The sequence below is a fragment of the Columba livia genome, chromosome 2, assembly GCF_036013475.1.
Source record: "Columba livia isolate bColLiv1 breed racing homer chromosome 2, bColLiv1.pat.W.v2, whole genome shotgun sequence".
NCBI lineage: Eukaryota > Metazoa > Chordata > Aves > Columbiformes > Columbidae > Columba > Columba livia.
This window is the reverse complement of record NC_088603.1, coordinates 26,306,093-26,324,401: the sequence shown is the minus strand read 5'-3', so window position 1 is coordinate 26,324,401 and position 18,309 is coordinate 26,306,093. Positions and strand designations below refer to the sequence as shown.

General features: G+C 39.6%; 1 pseudogene; it reads right to left on the bottom strand.

Annotated features, from left to right (window-relative positions):
- LOC102097821 (probable acyl-CoA dehydrogenase 6) overlaps positions 1 to 18,309 on the bottom strand; it is an 87,474-nt pseudogene that overhangs the window by 49,448 nt on the left and 19,717 nt on the right.

The following is an 18,309-nucleotide window of genomic DNA, read 5'->3' as shown; positions in this document are numbered from 1 at the left end:
CAAAGAGGGAAAAGAAATCAACTTCTTAAAATAAAGAAGGGATCAAATTTTGCTTGCACTTACATAAAGGAAAACTGCAAACTTCAGAACATGGTTTGGTGCCACTTTTTTTCCTGGCAGAAAAAGTCCCCACCACAGTAGAGTCATTCCAACAGTCAGACATGAACAGCTTTCAAAAAGGTTTATTTTGCTGATAGAAAGATGGTTCACAAAAATGTTTGAAATCAAAAATCACAGACCAAATAACACTGTTTTATACATATATATACACATACACACATATATAACTTGTCTCTGGCAGAAAGTAAAAAAAAAAAAAAAAAGGTCATTTTTCAATATTTTTATTTGGAAAAAACAAAAGTAGCATAAGAAATTAAGCTGAGTTTAAAGACTGAAACTATATCCAAGTTATTTTTATTGCCACTAGACACGGCACAGGCCAGGAAAAGGCCTCTGTTCTTTCCGAGCTCTTAATCAAATACAACACAGCTTTCGTAGTCAATAATGTATACTGCATTAACTACAGATAATGGACTAAAAGACACCTCACTTAAGAATACCCTCAATCGCTGCTTAGGATTTGGAGCACCTGATGCCTGGTGATTCAATAACCAATTCTACTGCAAATAAACAATCTTACCGTTCCTTTTTCTAAATACGAAGGGTGAGAGAAACTGCAGTCACCTTTCCTACTACAGACTCAAGTTGTTCGGCCTCCAGCTCCTCCAAGAAACGTGAAAGTAGATACACTTGATCTCCTATGTATTTTAGGAGACAGCTCTGCTTCTTTTATTCCCTTCTGAGATGAGGAGAACATACTGGGGGGTTGGGAGACCGATGTGAAAACAGCCACAGTTTTGATGTCTGTGTGAAGAACAACCCCTTTCACACTGAATTACTGCAATTCACAGTAACTGAAAGCCTCCAAAATGCAGGGCACCCCTCCAAATAGTGATTCATTTGGAAACGTGTTGCCACCACATCAGGAACAGTTGTAAACTTGCAGAAAAAAAAAAAAAAAAGGTCTTGCTAACATTTTCCCATCATGGTTACTACTGTAGTGGTTTTGATCAGGCAGATGTTTGGTTTGTGCTGCCATTTGAACAAAATGATGGACAGAAAAGCCTAATCCCTGTATCACTACATGACCAGAGCTCACTGCACTGGAGCAGTGTCTCAGCAGGCTCTCTGCTCTGCCATCTACTATACATTTTGCTGCCTGGCAGGGTTGCAGGTATGTGGGAGAACAGCTAAGCCAGGCGGGATTTGCACAGCAACTGCAGGAACACGTCCCATGTCTGCAAATCCACGGCTAACAAGTCACATCTGAACACTGAGCAAGATATAAGACCTTGGACTAAAGCCACAAGTGAGAACCAAGTTATAAGCAGAAAAGAAGGACAGAATTGTTTCATAAAATGTGGGGAATAAAAAAAAAAAAAAAGTGATTGCAAGACCTGAACCTCCACTTCATATCTTTTCTGAAGTGATAAGGAGACTCAGGTAGATGCTCTTCAACACAATTTGAGATTGCTTAAGAAATGCTTAAACAAAACTTCAAGAGTTACAAAGCATAAGGAAGCAAACTCACTTTAATAAAACTGGCAAGTTCTCAAATTTCAATATGACACGTTTAATGCAAATTTATGTCCATCTGATCAATTGCGAGAATGCAAAACTTTAGAGTTTGTAAAGTTTCACTGAAAATTCACTTGCTGATTAACAAATGAACATCTCCAACTAGCAATATGTCTATTAGCCAGTGAATAAGCACACTGATTTTCTAAGAAAGAAGCCCTCCCCCACAGACCACCCATACCTGTAAACCCAATTAGGAAAGGGCCTCAGAAAAAAAAGATTGTGTTCCACAAGTAGCGCAATTGTTTTGTCCTTTAAAATTAATGACAGAATAAAAATCGTTCATTAATACTTCTTTAAAGCCTGGAAAATATTGATATTTATGTATGTCTGGATGACACTGTTAGTCATATGATTTATGTTCAGGTAGTCCTGCAAGGAGTAGGGAGCTGGACTTCATGATCCTTATGAGTCCCTTCCAACTTGAGACATTCTATGATGTGTCTTAACATGCATATACATATACACACAAGTATATGTATAATAAGACGTGTATACAAAGTGTGGGCACATAAGCACGCCAGCAACATGTCTTGCCAATATTGCTCACATTACAGACATGATTGAAGAACACTACATAGGGCTTACTTGGTGGTTCTCCTTGTAAGACAAACACAGCATCAAGGCTATTATGCCACTCACTTCTTCCCTCTCTGCAGGTGACAAAAAGGGGTACAGGGAAAGCTGGATAGATCTAAGTGTATTCAGCCACACTTGAGCTTCAGTCTTGATCTAGAACCATACCCAGTGTCCTCACAGAGACTGCCTTCCAAACATTCCTACATCTGCAGGTCTGGGTAGTTAAAAGTCAGTGCATTAGTCCAATTATTCTCAAATTAAATCTTAAAATCTCACTGAGAATTAAAGCCGTGCTAATTAAATATTGAAGCAATAAGTGGAAGTAAGCGTCAAGAGATGTTTTTCTGTGACCCACTCCCAACGCACAAAGGATCTAAGGGCGTTTACTGAAAACTCATTAGTTGGATCCATGAGTTTCTGCTTGATCCCTAATTTTTTTTTAACGTATTAGAACTGTTTAAAATATGTATAAATGCATTAATATGTAAAGCACAGCTACTGAAAATGGCTTTATAAAGATTTCCTTAGAAAAAAAACAAATTGGTGAAACCTTTTCTAAAATATCAAAAAAGCTTCATTGCTGTGTAACTAATGTAAGAAAAAAAAAATATATGACAATAGTAACATAACATCTCACAGCAATAGAGAAACACTCTATTACCAGTGTGCATTCCTCCAAAAAAGCACAGTAATTCTTCTCACTATAACCTGAATGTATGCAGTATTACAGCATCCCACAAGCATAGAGTGAGGAGGATATATGATGAAAAATGAATCAGGTAATTTGACAATAAGAAGAAAAACAGTGAGGATAAAAAAAAAAATCAGTGAAGGCGGAAGAAGGGATGGAAATTTTTTCTCTAAATATTTATAGCATCAGTGATTATCATTACCCTGCCTGAAGACCCAGCAAAGGAAAAGGAATTAGCTTGTGATACCTTTTGCCATTGCATCAAAGGAAATCCTGTCCGAAAAGCAGAGCTCCAGGTGCTCTCAGGTGCTCTCCTCCCACTGTCCTGTGCTCCTCAGCTATGCACCTGTGCACCACCAGCTTCCCTCTCCATGCCCATGGCCAGGTGGCAGTCAGGGAGGAGGCAGCATGTGGGGTAAGAGGCTCCAAATGCAGTCACCCAAGCTGGTACCAGGTAAGACAGGGTCAAAGGAAGAGACAACTTCAGCTCACACCACCACGTTTCTTTTCTAGGTGACATTCATTCTTGTATTGCTCCTTTCATTCCTTAATGACTTTCTCAGACATGCAGGAACCAGTTGTCTTTGGGACCTTCATTTAATATGTCTAAGCTTGGTAACATCCAAAAATATTAAAGGAAACTAAGCACTTAAAAATGTAAGAGGTTTTTTTTTTTTTTTTTTTTTTTTTTTCCCCAGGAAACCAAGATAAAACACATCACAGCTCCATAATAACTCTTCTCAGTGCCCCCTTCCCTCCCAATGACCACTGCTGCAGCCCAGGTAACATCAACGTTATTTCATCACAGGCAAAACTCTGCCCCATCTTTAAAAGCTGTTCTGGACAATAAATGGGATATGGTGACATCTGCCTGTTGCCAGAGCTGCCACATCCACAGGTGGCTCAGGGGGCTTCCCTTGGTTACAGAGAAGTTGCATGAAAGGTTTCCTGTGCACCAGCATAATCCTTCTAGGAGAGAGGAGAGATCTACAGCAGTTAATGCTTAGGGCAGACTGGCTGATCGGGTTACACAGTTCACGGCAACTTGAAGGCATTGTTAGAAACAACAAGGAAAGATGTTCTAAGGAAGTAATAAAAGACGAAGCATATTTATCACATTGTTTCCTTTTTCTCATCACAAGCTCAATTTTCAAAAAACTAAAATTGCAAATATGTTCCTAACTCTTATTGATGTTCAATAGGAAAAATACAATCAAAACTCAGGCCTTTGAAAGTTTATCTTGCACAGAGGTTGTATAAACAAAGGTGATATTCAGCCCTAAGCAGATAAAAAGGGCCAGCCAAGTGACAGGGATTCTATATTCCACTACCTGAGAGTCTCAGCCAGCAGCCTGAGTGTTTAAAGCACTGCTGCAAGAGCAAGATACAACACTGACATAAGGTCTTCACAGAGCGTTGTCTTGAGTATGAACTTAACTATAATTCCTCGAGTTTGTGTCCTTTGCAGAGCAGGTTGCAACACACATCACACAAAAAAAAAAATAATGAAGCAACGCTTTGATTCTGCTTTTTATTGCCCATCTTCACAAACATGATGAGTTCAGAGCCTGTGTTGAACACTGATATTTTCATCTGGCCCTACACTTTAGAATTACTTTGTATCATTGAGCTATTTTTCACCCTAAATGATGCTATGATTGGTTGCAATTTATTACTTGTGAGTAAAATTGCAGCTGTCCATTAAAAATGCATTTGTGGTATCCTTCAGATTCTCCAGGGTCAGCTGAAATGAAAACATCCCTGCCAAGTGATTTCACAGCCTGCTGCCAGAGAAGCAAGAAAGTTTTTTAATGCTTGAAAAACATTCCTCATATTTCTGAAATTAACCACTCTCACAACAAAAATAACTAGACTGAAAAACATCACAGACAAAAACAGGGAGGAAGAGAAAATACTGAGCGGGTACTTAAGGAGATGCTGGAGGCAAGCACTTCTCAACATCATTCATCTGCTGGGGTCTTGCAAGAGCTAGAGTACAGAGGTTAGCCCAAGATTTTCTGAAAACAAACACAAACCATCCTGATGATGAATTTCCCATCCCTCATGTTCATCATAGCTACCCAGCCTCCTAAAAGCTTGGTCCAGTTTCTGTCTCTGCTCCAGACTGCATTTGCCACCTCTGCATTTCAGCTCCCAGCTGTGAAGCCTCCTGGAGCCATCTCAGGCCAGTGATGAGCTCTATGTGGGCATCTATAAACTACACAGCATAAAGGGCCTTGCTTAAGGCCTCTGGACATGAGGAAAAGTAATTATGACCATATGAGAGTTTCCATCCTACTTTCCTAACCCTGCAAGTGTAGTTTTTTGTTGTTGTTTTTTGTGTTTTTGTGTGTGTGTGTGTTTTGTTTTGTTTTTTTCCTTTTAAAATAAGCCAGTATCTCTCTGCCACAAACAGAGATTAAAAAGGAATCATGTAAGGCCTTGTGCAGCTCCAAAGCCAGGGATAATTGCAAAATAGAAACCTTACCTCACCAGTGTTTGCTTCACTACACATTTTGTAACTGTGACCACAGACAAATTGGTGCCTGCTATCTATATTGAGTTTTGATTTAGCTTCTTATTTGCTGTATTAATTTTCCTCTTTCTTTTCAAACAATACATCAACTAAATGTCAAACCATTTTTTTTCTGCAAACTTTTATGTTTACTTTTGCATGTTCATGGCATTAACTACTTCACAGCTAGTAGATATTTGGGACTCTGAGAAGAATGTGGGTATTTTTCCATTTCACCTGAGCTATGTTATGACTAAAAATCAGTCATTTCAATTAACCCCTTAATTATTATTCAGCAGAACTTATACTTAAACTCCTTCCCCTCCCCTCATCCCAACTGTTTGTATGCTTCAATAACTAGCTTTAAGGATACCCCCTTGCCAGAAATTAAACTGCAGAGCTTTGTGGTTATTTCCCAGTGTTGTTAGATCAAACTTAATATTAAAATAAAAGCTGTTTCACAATGTCAAAAATAATATTCTGTCTAATAAGCTGCCTTCTGATGATAATTTTATATAATTAATGCCAACTTTTCACGCAGTCTTTTGTGTTCTGAAGTTTATTCTGTACTCCTACATGAAAAATGAGATCATTCAGCATATGGAGGCACTCACACAACTCATTGAATCAATAAAATACTGAAAGGAAGAGAAAATTATTTTAATGTATCAACTAATTTTTCTCTTCAAGCACTACAAGAATTTTCATTCAAAAAGCACCGAAGGAGATGATGGTAGCTAGCCTTAGAGATCAACACCCTTCACACGTGCTGCTCCTCCACATCAGGACACCCAAATTTTCTGCTGGAGGTTTTCTCCACCTTTCCTTACAGAATATCCAGTCTCTATCCAGCTTCTCCTCACTTAATCCATCAGTCAAAGATGATCCACACCAAAGGGCAAACACAAATCTACCCAAATCAAGGCAAAACATTTTAAAGTCATGCAGGGAAGCCACCTCCACAGGACTCAGCATGAGCCCCAGACAGCTCAGAAGTAGGACAGAAGACCTGATGCTGTCTCCTGATTCCTTGTCACACAGGCACAAGGTACAACTTTGCATGTCCTACCCTCTCCACTCTGCCCACTTTTCCTTGCAGAAACCACATCATGCTGTAGATCTAGATAATGGTCACTGGAATGGTAAAAATCTCCAGTGTTAATAATATCATATTTTCAGTTTTGGAATCTTAAACTGTTTTAAAGTTTCTTGCCTTAAACCTGGGAGCAATTAAAACCTGATAAAGTTTTCGCAAGATCAAAGTTGGAAGATTTTCGAATTCTCTACATCTACAGGTTTTATGTTTCAGACACAACTGCTTGAAAATCATCTTCAAAGTCCAATTCATTTTTTTCCACTCCATTTCTCTTGTTTCTAAACAGAAAACTGGTATTTTTCCTCCTTTCCCTAATTTAGCAGGCAACACCATAGAAACTGTGCAATGGCTCTACTCTGATCTATCACAGACAGGTGCAACTCTAAAACCCCTGGAGTTGCTTGGGGGTTACACAGTGCAGTGAATCCATGGGCCAACTCAGTTCTTGTGCACATCAGTTTGCATGAGCATTTCAGTGGGCATCTCCAAAAACTGGGGGTTCCTTTGGTTTTAAAAGTACAGCCTAGCAGAATTCATAACACCTTTTTTGTTTCTTAAGAAACTGGATTCTCAGTAGCAAGAAATAAATGCAGAACTGGAATAAAATACAATTACCATCTTGAAAATAGTTACAAAGCAAATTTGCTGAAAGGAGCAGAACATTTCCTGTTGAAATGATTCCTACTTAAAGAATTTTCTTCCTGGCATTTGTTTCCTCTTGTTTTCTCCTCTCTCTACATCCTCCTCAGGGACTATGGGATTGATGACATCCAGCTATGACTTGGGCAGAGACAGAGGGTGGGATTCCCAACACTCTGTTTGAAGAAGAAAAAGAGAAAGCATAGGACACTGCTTTTACTCCTGGGAGAATATGGTCTATCCAGACACCTCATTAGTGTGGTGACTGGGAGTCCAGGTGAGCATGTCCAAAGGTAAAAAAACACATCATACATTCTTTTACAGGTCCACCAGCACATAAGGTTTTACAGGCACAAACCAGAGTGTATAGTTTACATAACTTTTCCCATGCAGAGGCATGTAAAGAGAACAATACAATCTACAGAGGGCTCAGAGGGTGTATCTTGGTCAGCTCAAATCCCCCACAGAGTGCAAAGTTAACAACATCGTCTCCTCCTCCTTTGAAATTCAGCACTGCTACAACCATCAGCTGTCATAACTACCTTATAGCAACGCAAAACCTGACACATACAAAATAGGAGTTAGTCTACTACTTCAAGGAGGGCAGCATGAAGGTGGCATGGAGAAGAAAGCCAAGAGAAGCTTTCAACTACTAAAAATATTATTATATTTTACGTGGTTCCTTTTCATTCTTCCAAACAAACCCAAGCACAGTGACACTGTCCAACCTGCAAGGCTATCCTCCCTCCATGGTGTGAAAAGACGTTGCTAAATGCAAAATAAAAAGCAGTTTCAGTCTGGTTTTTTGTGTGTGTGTGTGTTTTTTTTTTTGTGGTTGTTGGGGTTTTTTGTTTGTTTGCTTTTTTTGTTTTGTTTTTAAGTCATGTGCCAAATATGATGCCAGCCTTGTGCACAGGAAGCATCTGGACACACTGGAAAGAATTTCCTGACTTGCTGTGAGTGACAAGCCCAGCTAACAGCTTCTTCACATCAGCTACAGAAGAGCAAATTGCTCCTGTGCTGCTTCACTTAGAAGAAAAGAGAAAAAAACCCTCAGCATTCTACATAAAACAAACAATCCCCCAAAAGCAAGTAAAATGGATCCAGAGGGGGTTTTTGTTTCGACTTGTAAACATGAAGTTCTGTGATACAAGGATTTTGTCAGGACTGCTCAGCTATGAGAAGAGAGACTTGGAAAGCAAATTCCTATTAGAATGCCAAAGGAATAAGAGATCCTATTTATCTTCCAAAATAAAACTCCTGAAAAGGTTATGGAGCAAGAGCAAACAGAAGAAAAGGTAAAAGAAACAAGAGTATATTACTAGCTTGAGGAAAAAATTATTCAATTTAATCTTTAATAATCTTTCCCCACAAAGCAAAGTCCATCAGTCTAAATTTCTCTTGAATTGTGCTGGCTTTGAAGAATAAATCCAACCAAGTAGGCGATAAAAAAGCCTCAATTTTATCAGCCTTCAAGACCGTAAGGTCTTTAGTAATGCCAAGAATATCTGACCATAAAAGATGATTTTATCCCATTAATCACAGAATTTAATCAATTTTTCACAAAATATTCTTACTACCCTCAGTCTTTCCAAACTAAGTTAAAAAAAGAAGAAACAGCAAATTGCAGTTGCTAGAGAAGTAGCATGAGTATACACCTGAATCCTCTTAAGAGGGGAAAAATGCAAAAAGAAAGAGATAACAGGCTCAGTGGGAAAACATGAGTACACAGAAGTGGCTGAAAACAACTGGTCAGGTTTAGAAAACAAATATAGATAGAAATGACCCGTCAAAAAATGTGATCATAACTATTCCAATATAAGAAGAAAACAGGAAGTGCAAAAATTAAAAGCTTCCTCTCGGGCAGCGGGAGGATCCTGAAAAGCTGAAATATCCATTGTGGTGTATATATATATATATGTATATTTTTTATTTTTTTTTTAAATTACTTGAGATTTTAATTCCTGGCAAAAATGAGTGTGGAGTGGATCTTTTACTGAAAGAAGTAGTTCCCCAGGAGATGATTTTATTTCCACACAAACCCTGGCTCTGCCATGTTCCGCCTGAACTCTGGGCAGCTCTGAACCAGCTGTCTGCAGCCTGATGTCACCTTCCCTCTGGTGCTCGACCAGCACGTGGAGAGGGCTCTGAGGGGGTGTCTGTATGAGACCAGCCTTGGACAGTGCTCTCCACATAACTCTCAAGCAGATAAGGGCACTCAACCCTTTCTATCATAGTCCTGCAGCTGCAAAGCTCCATATGGGTCAACAGGTAGAGAGAAATGTTTCGGTCAAGAAAATTGGACCTTCTTCCAAAGGTCTTCAGGGCCATGACCCCTCCTCCCCAACTACACAGCAGTACCCCCACTGTCCAATAGAAGCACCAGGGCTGCAACTTGCATCTCAGTGAAGTACTAAACTCCATCTGGAGGAACACAAACCCCCTTGAGCAGCATCTGCCATAACCAAAGGCTGAGCTCTGCTCACAGGCAGGTTGACGTGACCAACATCCTAAACCACATCTCAGCCCAGAGGGTTACTAATGTCACGAGATAAAGTCCACATTTCAGGCATAAAACTACAACCTCTTGCTGGGACTAAAGCTCTGATCCATCTATCTGCCACTATCCACCCACATGCTACTTTACTTAGACCACAGCATACAGAATAGTGCTAGATGTGCTATATAAGGGGGTATCAGTGAGACAGTAGAGGCCACACAATATAAGAAGCTGTGAAATGGTGTATTCTCCAGTTAAGTTAAGTGAGTAGCTGGTGATCAGGAGTAGTTACTCTCCTGAAGTAAATGAGGATAGTCCCACCATCTATAAAAGTGTGTAAGAGCTTCTGGATTCCTCTTAAACTTTGCTCTTTGTGATTTCTGTGGGATGAGTTTTACAGGTTATACATAATGTAAAAAAAAGGGGAAAAAAAGAAGAAGAAAAAAAAAGGAAAATAATTCCTTTCAGCAGGCTTATTACTCACTGATCTTCCACTCCACTGAGACCCCAGTTCTTGAATAATAAAGTGAGGGTGAGCATAAAAATCTCATTCATTTCCTCTGACGTACAGAATAGGAAGCAGAAGAAATTCTGAGTAAAGTCACCTTCAGAGATCTTTAAGCCATTTAATGACGCCATAAAAAACCCAAATACGTGCCCCTGTGATACTCATTCAAGGAAAATTTCCATTAATTCTGCCCTTTGTTTTTCATTCAACTGTACAAGGGGAGCTAATTTTTAAGCACTTGAGGTTCTGGCAAAGTTCACATTTTCTCTTGCCTTCACAAGCTCAAGGAAAGTGCACATACACAGGTCATAGTGTTTCAAAGGTCCTACGCAAAAAAAGTCCCTGCCCTCCTCCAGAGCTGAGCTGTGCTCCTGGCTCATGCTTCCCAGCACTGAAGACATTTCCCAGAGCAGACAAGACCACAGAGCGGGTTTGTGGTCTTATGGGAAACAATAGTTACTGCACTAGAGGCGACTGAGAAACCAGCTCTTCTAGGCTATCCCAGGAAAGGCAGAAAGGGAATAAACAGGCATGTTCATCAGGAAATACCACTGTCCTGCAAGAAATACATTGTCTGTCCCAAATGGTCTCCCATGCATCTGCTCAAGAAACAAAACAAAGCAAAAAAAGAATAACCTGACACTTCAAGAAGGAAAACAGTAAAAATAAAGAAGTTTTAATTCAGCCTTCCTTTTTTTTTAAAAAAAAAAAAAAAGAAACAAACAAAAACAAAAAGAAAAACAAATAAACAAACAAAAAACCCAACCCAACCTGACAGGCACTTTTCTTGTTTTTTCTTGTATTCTCTTCAAACAGGGGGAAGCTGTATTGCCTCCAGACAGTCATGACTTCAAAATGACAGCACAGAACCAAACCCACCTGGAATAAGAGCATTGAACAAATCTTCACACCATCTTGCAACCTTTTCCCATTTCCTTCTGAAGCCCATTATCCCATGCCCACCCCCCAACCTCTGCCCCAATAAACTTCTGACACATCTCCTCCCAATGTCTCTCTCAAGAAGGTCAGCTGCAGAATAACCAAAACAGCTGCTGAGATTTCACTGGCACCAAACCATGGAGGCAAGACTGCAACAAGTTCTGCCCCACACACCTGACCCACCAGTCCTGCTCAGTGCTCCTTCCACCCCTAAAGACCAATATCTTTCCAAAGAGCCTCGGAGTTGTGATATTTTCCCATCCTTCAGCTTTACCCTGCATTTTGCACCCATCCTCTACAGAGATTGCAGTGACACCCAATTCTGTTTGTCCTGAAAGTTACAGCGTGCATTTCCATTTAAACATTATCTTTGCATCATTTTTTTCAAACGTGTAGGAGACCAGATAAACAAAACCCACTAAGAGTACCATGTTGAACTTCTGGTGTGATGATGCTAGACTGCAGAGAAAGCAGGACTTAAAAAAACCTCGAACCCCCAAAATACAGCCACCACATCTCCCCCCAAAAAAAACCAACCAAACAACAACAACACCCACAAACAAAATAAACCAAACAAACCTGAAAAACCTGAACAGAAATTAAATCACTTATTTTGCTTTCATTCAAAATTCCAAGAAAAATATCAACCAATTCATCATATCTTATCAATGTCCTCTCTCTATTCATCTGCAGTTTTCAGGAAACAAAATTTCTGTTGTTCTCTTTGGACAATATAGATTTTCACATTAGTGGAAAAAACAGATGAAGTGTCTGATATCAAGTGGCAACCAGTTCACAATCACATCCCTTAGAAGCCAAAGCAGTAAGACCAGACATTTAATGCATTTAAGCACATATTTAAATAAAAGGGCTAAAGGCATCTTGTGCTACATGCTCAAAGGTTTGAGGAACAGCTGACAGGCCAAGGAGCACCAGCTTTCTGGTCAACTCTGTCAGCTGCCAGGAATATGCTGCCCATGTGAAAAAAGTCCAAATATTTGTTTTACCATAGATTTTAAATGATTGGATAAACTTTCGTTCTAGATTTAGTTCTTCTTTTATCAAAGGTAACTCTAAAATCTTATTTCCTTAAAGCACAACATGTAAGCATATATTAAGTGCTTTGTTGAGACGTCGTCTGCTTGGCAGACCATCTGTAGTTTCTAGGAACAGGGTGATTAACCTAATTGTAAAACCTCCCTGACGCACGAATAATCCTTATTCCTGTGAACATAAAACAAATTAATGATTACTCATTTAATGATGTACAGAAGACTCCAGATTAAATAATTTTATGCATCAGGAGAGAACCCTGAGCACTGGCTGGGGCAGAAAACTAGCAGGTCAGACAGATGGACATCTTCCTTCTGGCAGGACCAAGTCCAGGCACAGCACAGCTTGGTCACCCCCTGGGAGACTGCCAGCCCCAAGGCACAGCCAAACCCTTCAGCTCCTGGGAAATGTTATGGAATTGAGTAACTGCCAAGAAATATCAGAGTGATGCTGGGGAACAGGATACTGCTTCTCAGAACAGCATCGCAGGAGAAGCAAAGCCCATGCTTCTCCTCTGCTGTACCTATGTGTGCCTGTCAGAGGATATAGGGAGATGGTATGGATAACAATCACAGTGGTGTGTTTTTAAACACTAATCTACAGTTCCTTTTTCAGCCAGAGGCACAGTGTCGCACAATTCCTCTTGAGAGGATAAAAAAATATTTTTTCTGGTTTCATTCTTTCAATAAGAAATGTTGATCAGAAATGGTGTTTGTGATTAAACACACCACACATTCTGGAGAGCTGAAAATATTACATTAATCGTTTTTGTTTAGCCCTGTGAATGAAACAGCAGGAGTCCCAAAAGAAGTCTGTTCAGCTGACGAGTGAAGTGTCCCAGAAGATGACCAGGACAAGCAGTCTGTGACAGCCAAGGCTTTGGGGTAGGATAGTGCACCAGGGGCATGGTGCGCCCCCGACCAAGCTTCACAGCTGGGTCGCAAACTGACAGCTGTCCTCTGCTCAAGGGTACCACACTTCTTGGGCACTAACGCGAACCTCTTACTGACTCCAAATCTGGCTATGGGTTTCCATATATTCCTCTGAGTACCTCAAAGCAACTTTCCCACCAGCAAAACGTGCAGTAGTGGCAATTATTTCACAGACAAAGAAGTCTTCACTGTAGAAAGCATGCCTATTTCAGCAAGTCTCCTGAGTAGTGTTTATGCTATCGCAGCATTGGCCTACAGCAATGTTACTTTAAATAGTAAGATTTGAAATATGAACTTTGCACAGAAAGCAGGGACAGGCCTTTGAAATATGTTAAAATCAAACAGCTGGACAACATTGGGCTGAAACTACTAGATGGATATTTCTTTCTTTAAAGGCATATAGAGGTTTAAAACAACAACGATAAAAAAATCCTTCTCTCTATATAAAAATATATGTATAAAATGAAACATAATTTACTGTAGTATATAAATATAAATTCATAATGTATATACAATCATGCTTCTCTCTACAAAGTATTATGTAGGACAGATAATTACTTTTCCATATGGGGTATGCATTATATTTGGACAGAGCAGTTGTGCACATCTGAGCCTCCAGCTCAGTTTGCAATCCCCAGTTGTGAATTTACACAATCCTCAGAGCTGCGACGCACACAGTAAATAATACAATTCAGGCTATGATGGCACTAAATGCCTACTTGCCTCTCCACAAATGAGCCAGATGTCCTGCACTGGTCAGATTGTCCAGTCAAAAGAACAAGTTTTGAAGTTTTAAAACATCACCTACTCCTGCCTCTAATGTATCTTCACTTCAAAACCAACTCATATGTTTTTAACATTTACTAATCAACTGAGAAATGGAGGGTACATGGATTGATGGTTTGGACTGATCACAAATCTACAAATGTGTGCATTATTTAAACAAAACCTATAAAACAAAATGGTTGTGCCAACCCACCAAAATGTAGGTTCCAAATATTTCTCAGTCCAGTTTAAGAGACTTTAAAACTATTTTGGAATAAACCGAATTTTTTCATTTCCTACTTCACTTGCTAGAGGATACCGTGCAGTCTCTGATGCACATATCAGTATTACATGAGCATAAACAATGAAATCAAAGTAGACCTAAAAGTGGTATAAACATGAGTCCCATGTCACACAGCTAGATATGGTTAACTTCCAGGTTTGTTATGAAATGGTGATACAATACCATATGATTAAATACCATATGATTAAAACTGCTGTCATTTCAGTTCTCTGCATCTTTACCTCAAAACTCACTTGCCCCAGCCTATCAAAGGAGAAAGCCACAGATGGCCAGCTCTAACCTCACCTAAGTATTAAGCCCCGAAGAGCTAAATTCTTTATATCACTGTCCTTCCCTGGCATCTTTTTATTACCATGTAGCATATGAAGTTATTCAACATTGCGTGCATTACTTATCCTGTAAGCAAGTTTCTGGCCACATGTAGGTTCACAAATACTGGGTTCATGCCTTTGCTTGTCCTCCTTTCTGGGATAAATGCCAAAAAGGATTAGCAGTGTTCCCAGGAGCCCAGCTTACAGCAGGGAAGCACTACAGTTGTATTGCAAGGGTAATGATAAGATTCACAAAGGTGGCTGCAATGTTAGCCATCTGTCAGAAATGGGAAAAGATATTGCCAAGACCCATTTTTCTCTTGTAGTAAAAGGCACTTCACTGTTATGGGGAACTCTGAACTTCCTTACAGATGCTGGAGTGATGAAGGGCTTATGCAAGTTCCCCAGGGATTAGATTATTAATGACGCTTCTGATTTTACGTTAACTAGGTCACTAGGGATTAAAACGTTAGATCAGAATAGGAGAACCAAAACTAAACACACTTGTCTTTTTTGTTTCCTCCTTTCTTTGTGTTCAGCTACACAAGTTCTGGTTTGTGCAGGCTGGACACTAGCTTCTTATCATGCTGAAATGTTGGGGATAGAAACACTTTCCTATGAACAACACAGTCTTACTGCAATCTTGTTAACCCTTTCTTCAAGCCAGATATCATTCAAAGTTTGTGATATGGTTATTGACCTATGGGATATGCAAGAGTTGACAAGTCAACAGCTCTTCAGAGACTTTCCATGTCAACCTCAGAATGACTAATTCACAATGTTTTTCCACATCTCAGCCCCAGGAAAGAAACCAGTCTTCACTTCCAGCAGTTAATAATACAAAAGCGGGTGGGTAAAAGTGAATCAAGCCTACATTTCACAAAGATAATTTTCCCACGCTCTCCACACTCGGTGTACTGACATGTCTTAAAGTGTAAAAGGTGCATTTATGTCTTTCAGGAAGCTTTCCGATTATGCCACCTGGGTATATGACAGACGTCAAGAATCTAGCACAAAACTTTTTAGACTGGTAAAAGACAGTTATGTGTAAATTAATGAGATTTATAATACCAAGGTTATTTTAGTAGAAGCTCATTCATTGGCCCACGTTTTGTCAAGAGACAGTCTTGCCGTTTGATTCACAGAAGTACAAGGAGAAACTCAGTTCCTTTAATGGAAACTCCCAAATGGTATGTCTTGATAATATCTCAACCCCTATATTTCAGGTGTTATATTTCATGTTCCTTTAACCTATTCAGCTGTTTTCATTGGTGTATGCTCTTATTCACAATAAGATTAAGAACATCCGATTTTTTTTTAATCAAATTTGCCTCTTTGAAAACCCCCAAACCCAACAATTTTCTACAGAACTGAAGGAAATTCAAACCAAAAGTTGTATACAGAGGCCTTCAGAAGCATGGGAACAGGAGGAAAATGAAAAACAAAAACACCCCACAAAAGGATAAAACAAAGAAGTCAAAAAGTCAATTGAAGTATTCAACCCAGTCTAAGAGTGTTTCGTCTCCAGCTTCTGAAACAGGTCAGTCACCAAATAAATGATCACAAGATACTACAAAGAGTCTTGATTGCTTCTTCCAGTGTTTTAACATGATGTTATGACAAGAAATACCATCTGGCTTTTTGGTCCTGTTCAGTGCCAACTAGTCAAATTATTTCTCTCTCACTGGCTAGATCTGGCTTCTGATTCAGCATTAGGGAGAAAACTCTAGCTAGTGATGAAATTCATCTGTCCTGAAGCTTGAGGCATTAGTACATAAAAAAAGATGGAACCAGCTAGGTAGTAGACAAGACCACAATTTGGATTCTGGAAACCACAGTGCTCACTCTGACACCATTTCAGTGTGACCTTCCAACAGCATCATAGCTGAATCTTTACTTTTCCTCCCTGGCTTTTCCATCTGTATTTCTGGACTGCATTCCCTTGAAGACACATACTTTACAGTTTTGAGCAACTTTGAAACCTCATTAATGAGGCTTATACAAAGCACTCCAGTTGGAGTGTGTTTAACCTAAAATCAAGAACAAGAGAAGGATGGACTCTCCTGCACCACCTGGAACACAACCACACACACCATGCAGAACTGGGATGAAACAGGGACAGCTGTTTGTAACTGCTTCTTAGCTACAACTAGAGACTAAGTGCTTCTGGTCAGCTTCAAGACATCACATGGATCTGCCAGCTTGTGCAAGGCCTGGGACACACAAAAGCACATCTGGCATGGCAGGTATGCCATGAGAGAAGTGAACATCAAGAACTCAAGTGCTTAATTGCAAGTATGTAGCTGAGGATTTGTTTCCAGTTAGAGACTTTAACTTCTTCCAGGAAAGATGAATTTTTAGTTTCTTTCTCGATAACATTTTGACCTAACCTGCAACTGCCAGTGGTACATGTACCAGATTTCAGAAATTCCTAATCTGCCCCAAAGGTATTGGTGTATGCACACTTGGACTGGATGAGTTACTACCGTGACCTGCTTTACAAGTCACAAGTGTGAGGATTTGCCTTACCTCAAGTACAAAACCAGAATCCCAGGAACTAATCTGATCCCTCTATCAACAACATAGTAAAAGGAAGATTATCTCTTCCACAAAGACTTGCTGTCCTTCAGTAAATCCGTTCTCTCCTGGGTGTTTCTGCAAAACTGTTGTTGATTGCTGAACAAGCTCTTCCCAGAGGTGCTGCTTCACTTGCTAACCAACACAAAGAACAAAGTGCTTTGGCCAAATATATCAATTTTATCTTCTACCCACAGATATACCTGAAAGTTTGTTTCAGTTACTCCCTTAGAGGCCATAAACCTCCATTTCATCTGAACTACTAAGTCACTTTCTAGTGACACAATTCACTGTTCCTTCCAGGTCCTTCTTTTGCTCATTCCATATAATAGTAAGGCTTCATATACCAGAAAGGGAAAAAGAAAAAAAGAAAGAACCCCACATACTCATTCCAAGTGACTGTTCACTACCAAAAACTCATAAGGTCTCATTTTACCAGAAAAATGTATACTTGTGAAGAAACAATGAAATTGTATCTCAGCAGATAGTCTAGATCTGTATTCCCACATCGAGCACACAAACACTTGCAATCAACAGGCTTTCTTAAGGAAAGATATTGCATCATTGTCCAACTGCAGTGCAATCAATCATTTGAAACATTTGTTTTGTTTCATCAGATGCTTATCTGTCTCAACTGACAAGAACGTACTGCTTATTACTTTCTCCAGTCCCATATCCAGCATATATCCCAGGGGCAGGGGAAGGAGACAGTGTAAAACTATACTCTCCCATCCATGTACAAGTCTTACTACAGATTTTTTTTCCTGATACATTAAGAACATATTCTATGATCTTTCTGCAAGTGCACTGCTAAGTGTCTGACAGAAATAAATGAAGGCTACTATTTGGACATAGCTGTCCATTGTTTTTACATACTAACGCATTCTGCTAAATATTCCTACAGGACTGCCAGTGAAAACACTAATGAAATGCACAGAGCAGGCATCATTATCACTCATGTCTCACAGTAACGATATGTGAATGTGCAGGACAGCAGATGCTGCCCTCCTATAAACCATTCTGTCCCTTCCTCTTTGCTTTCCCTAAGCCTTTACAGGAGGATTCCTGTACTTTTGCATCAGCTGATAAAAGCAACTTTTAATCATCTGCCTTGGCACATGCAGACACATAACAGTACATTTTGAGCCTGTGTCTTTGGCAACACATCCTAAAATTTAGCAACAGCCAAGGCTTCAACTCATAAATCATAAGATCACAAATGACTGCATAGATATTTTCACCTTTTACTCTAATATCTTATA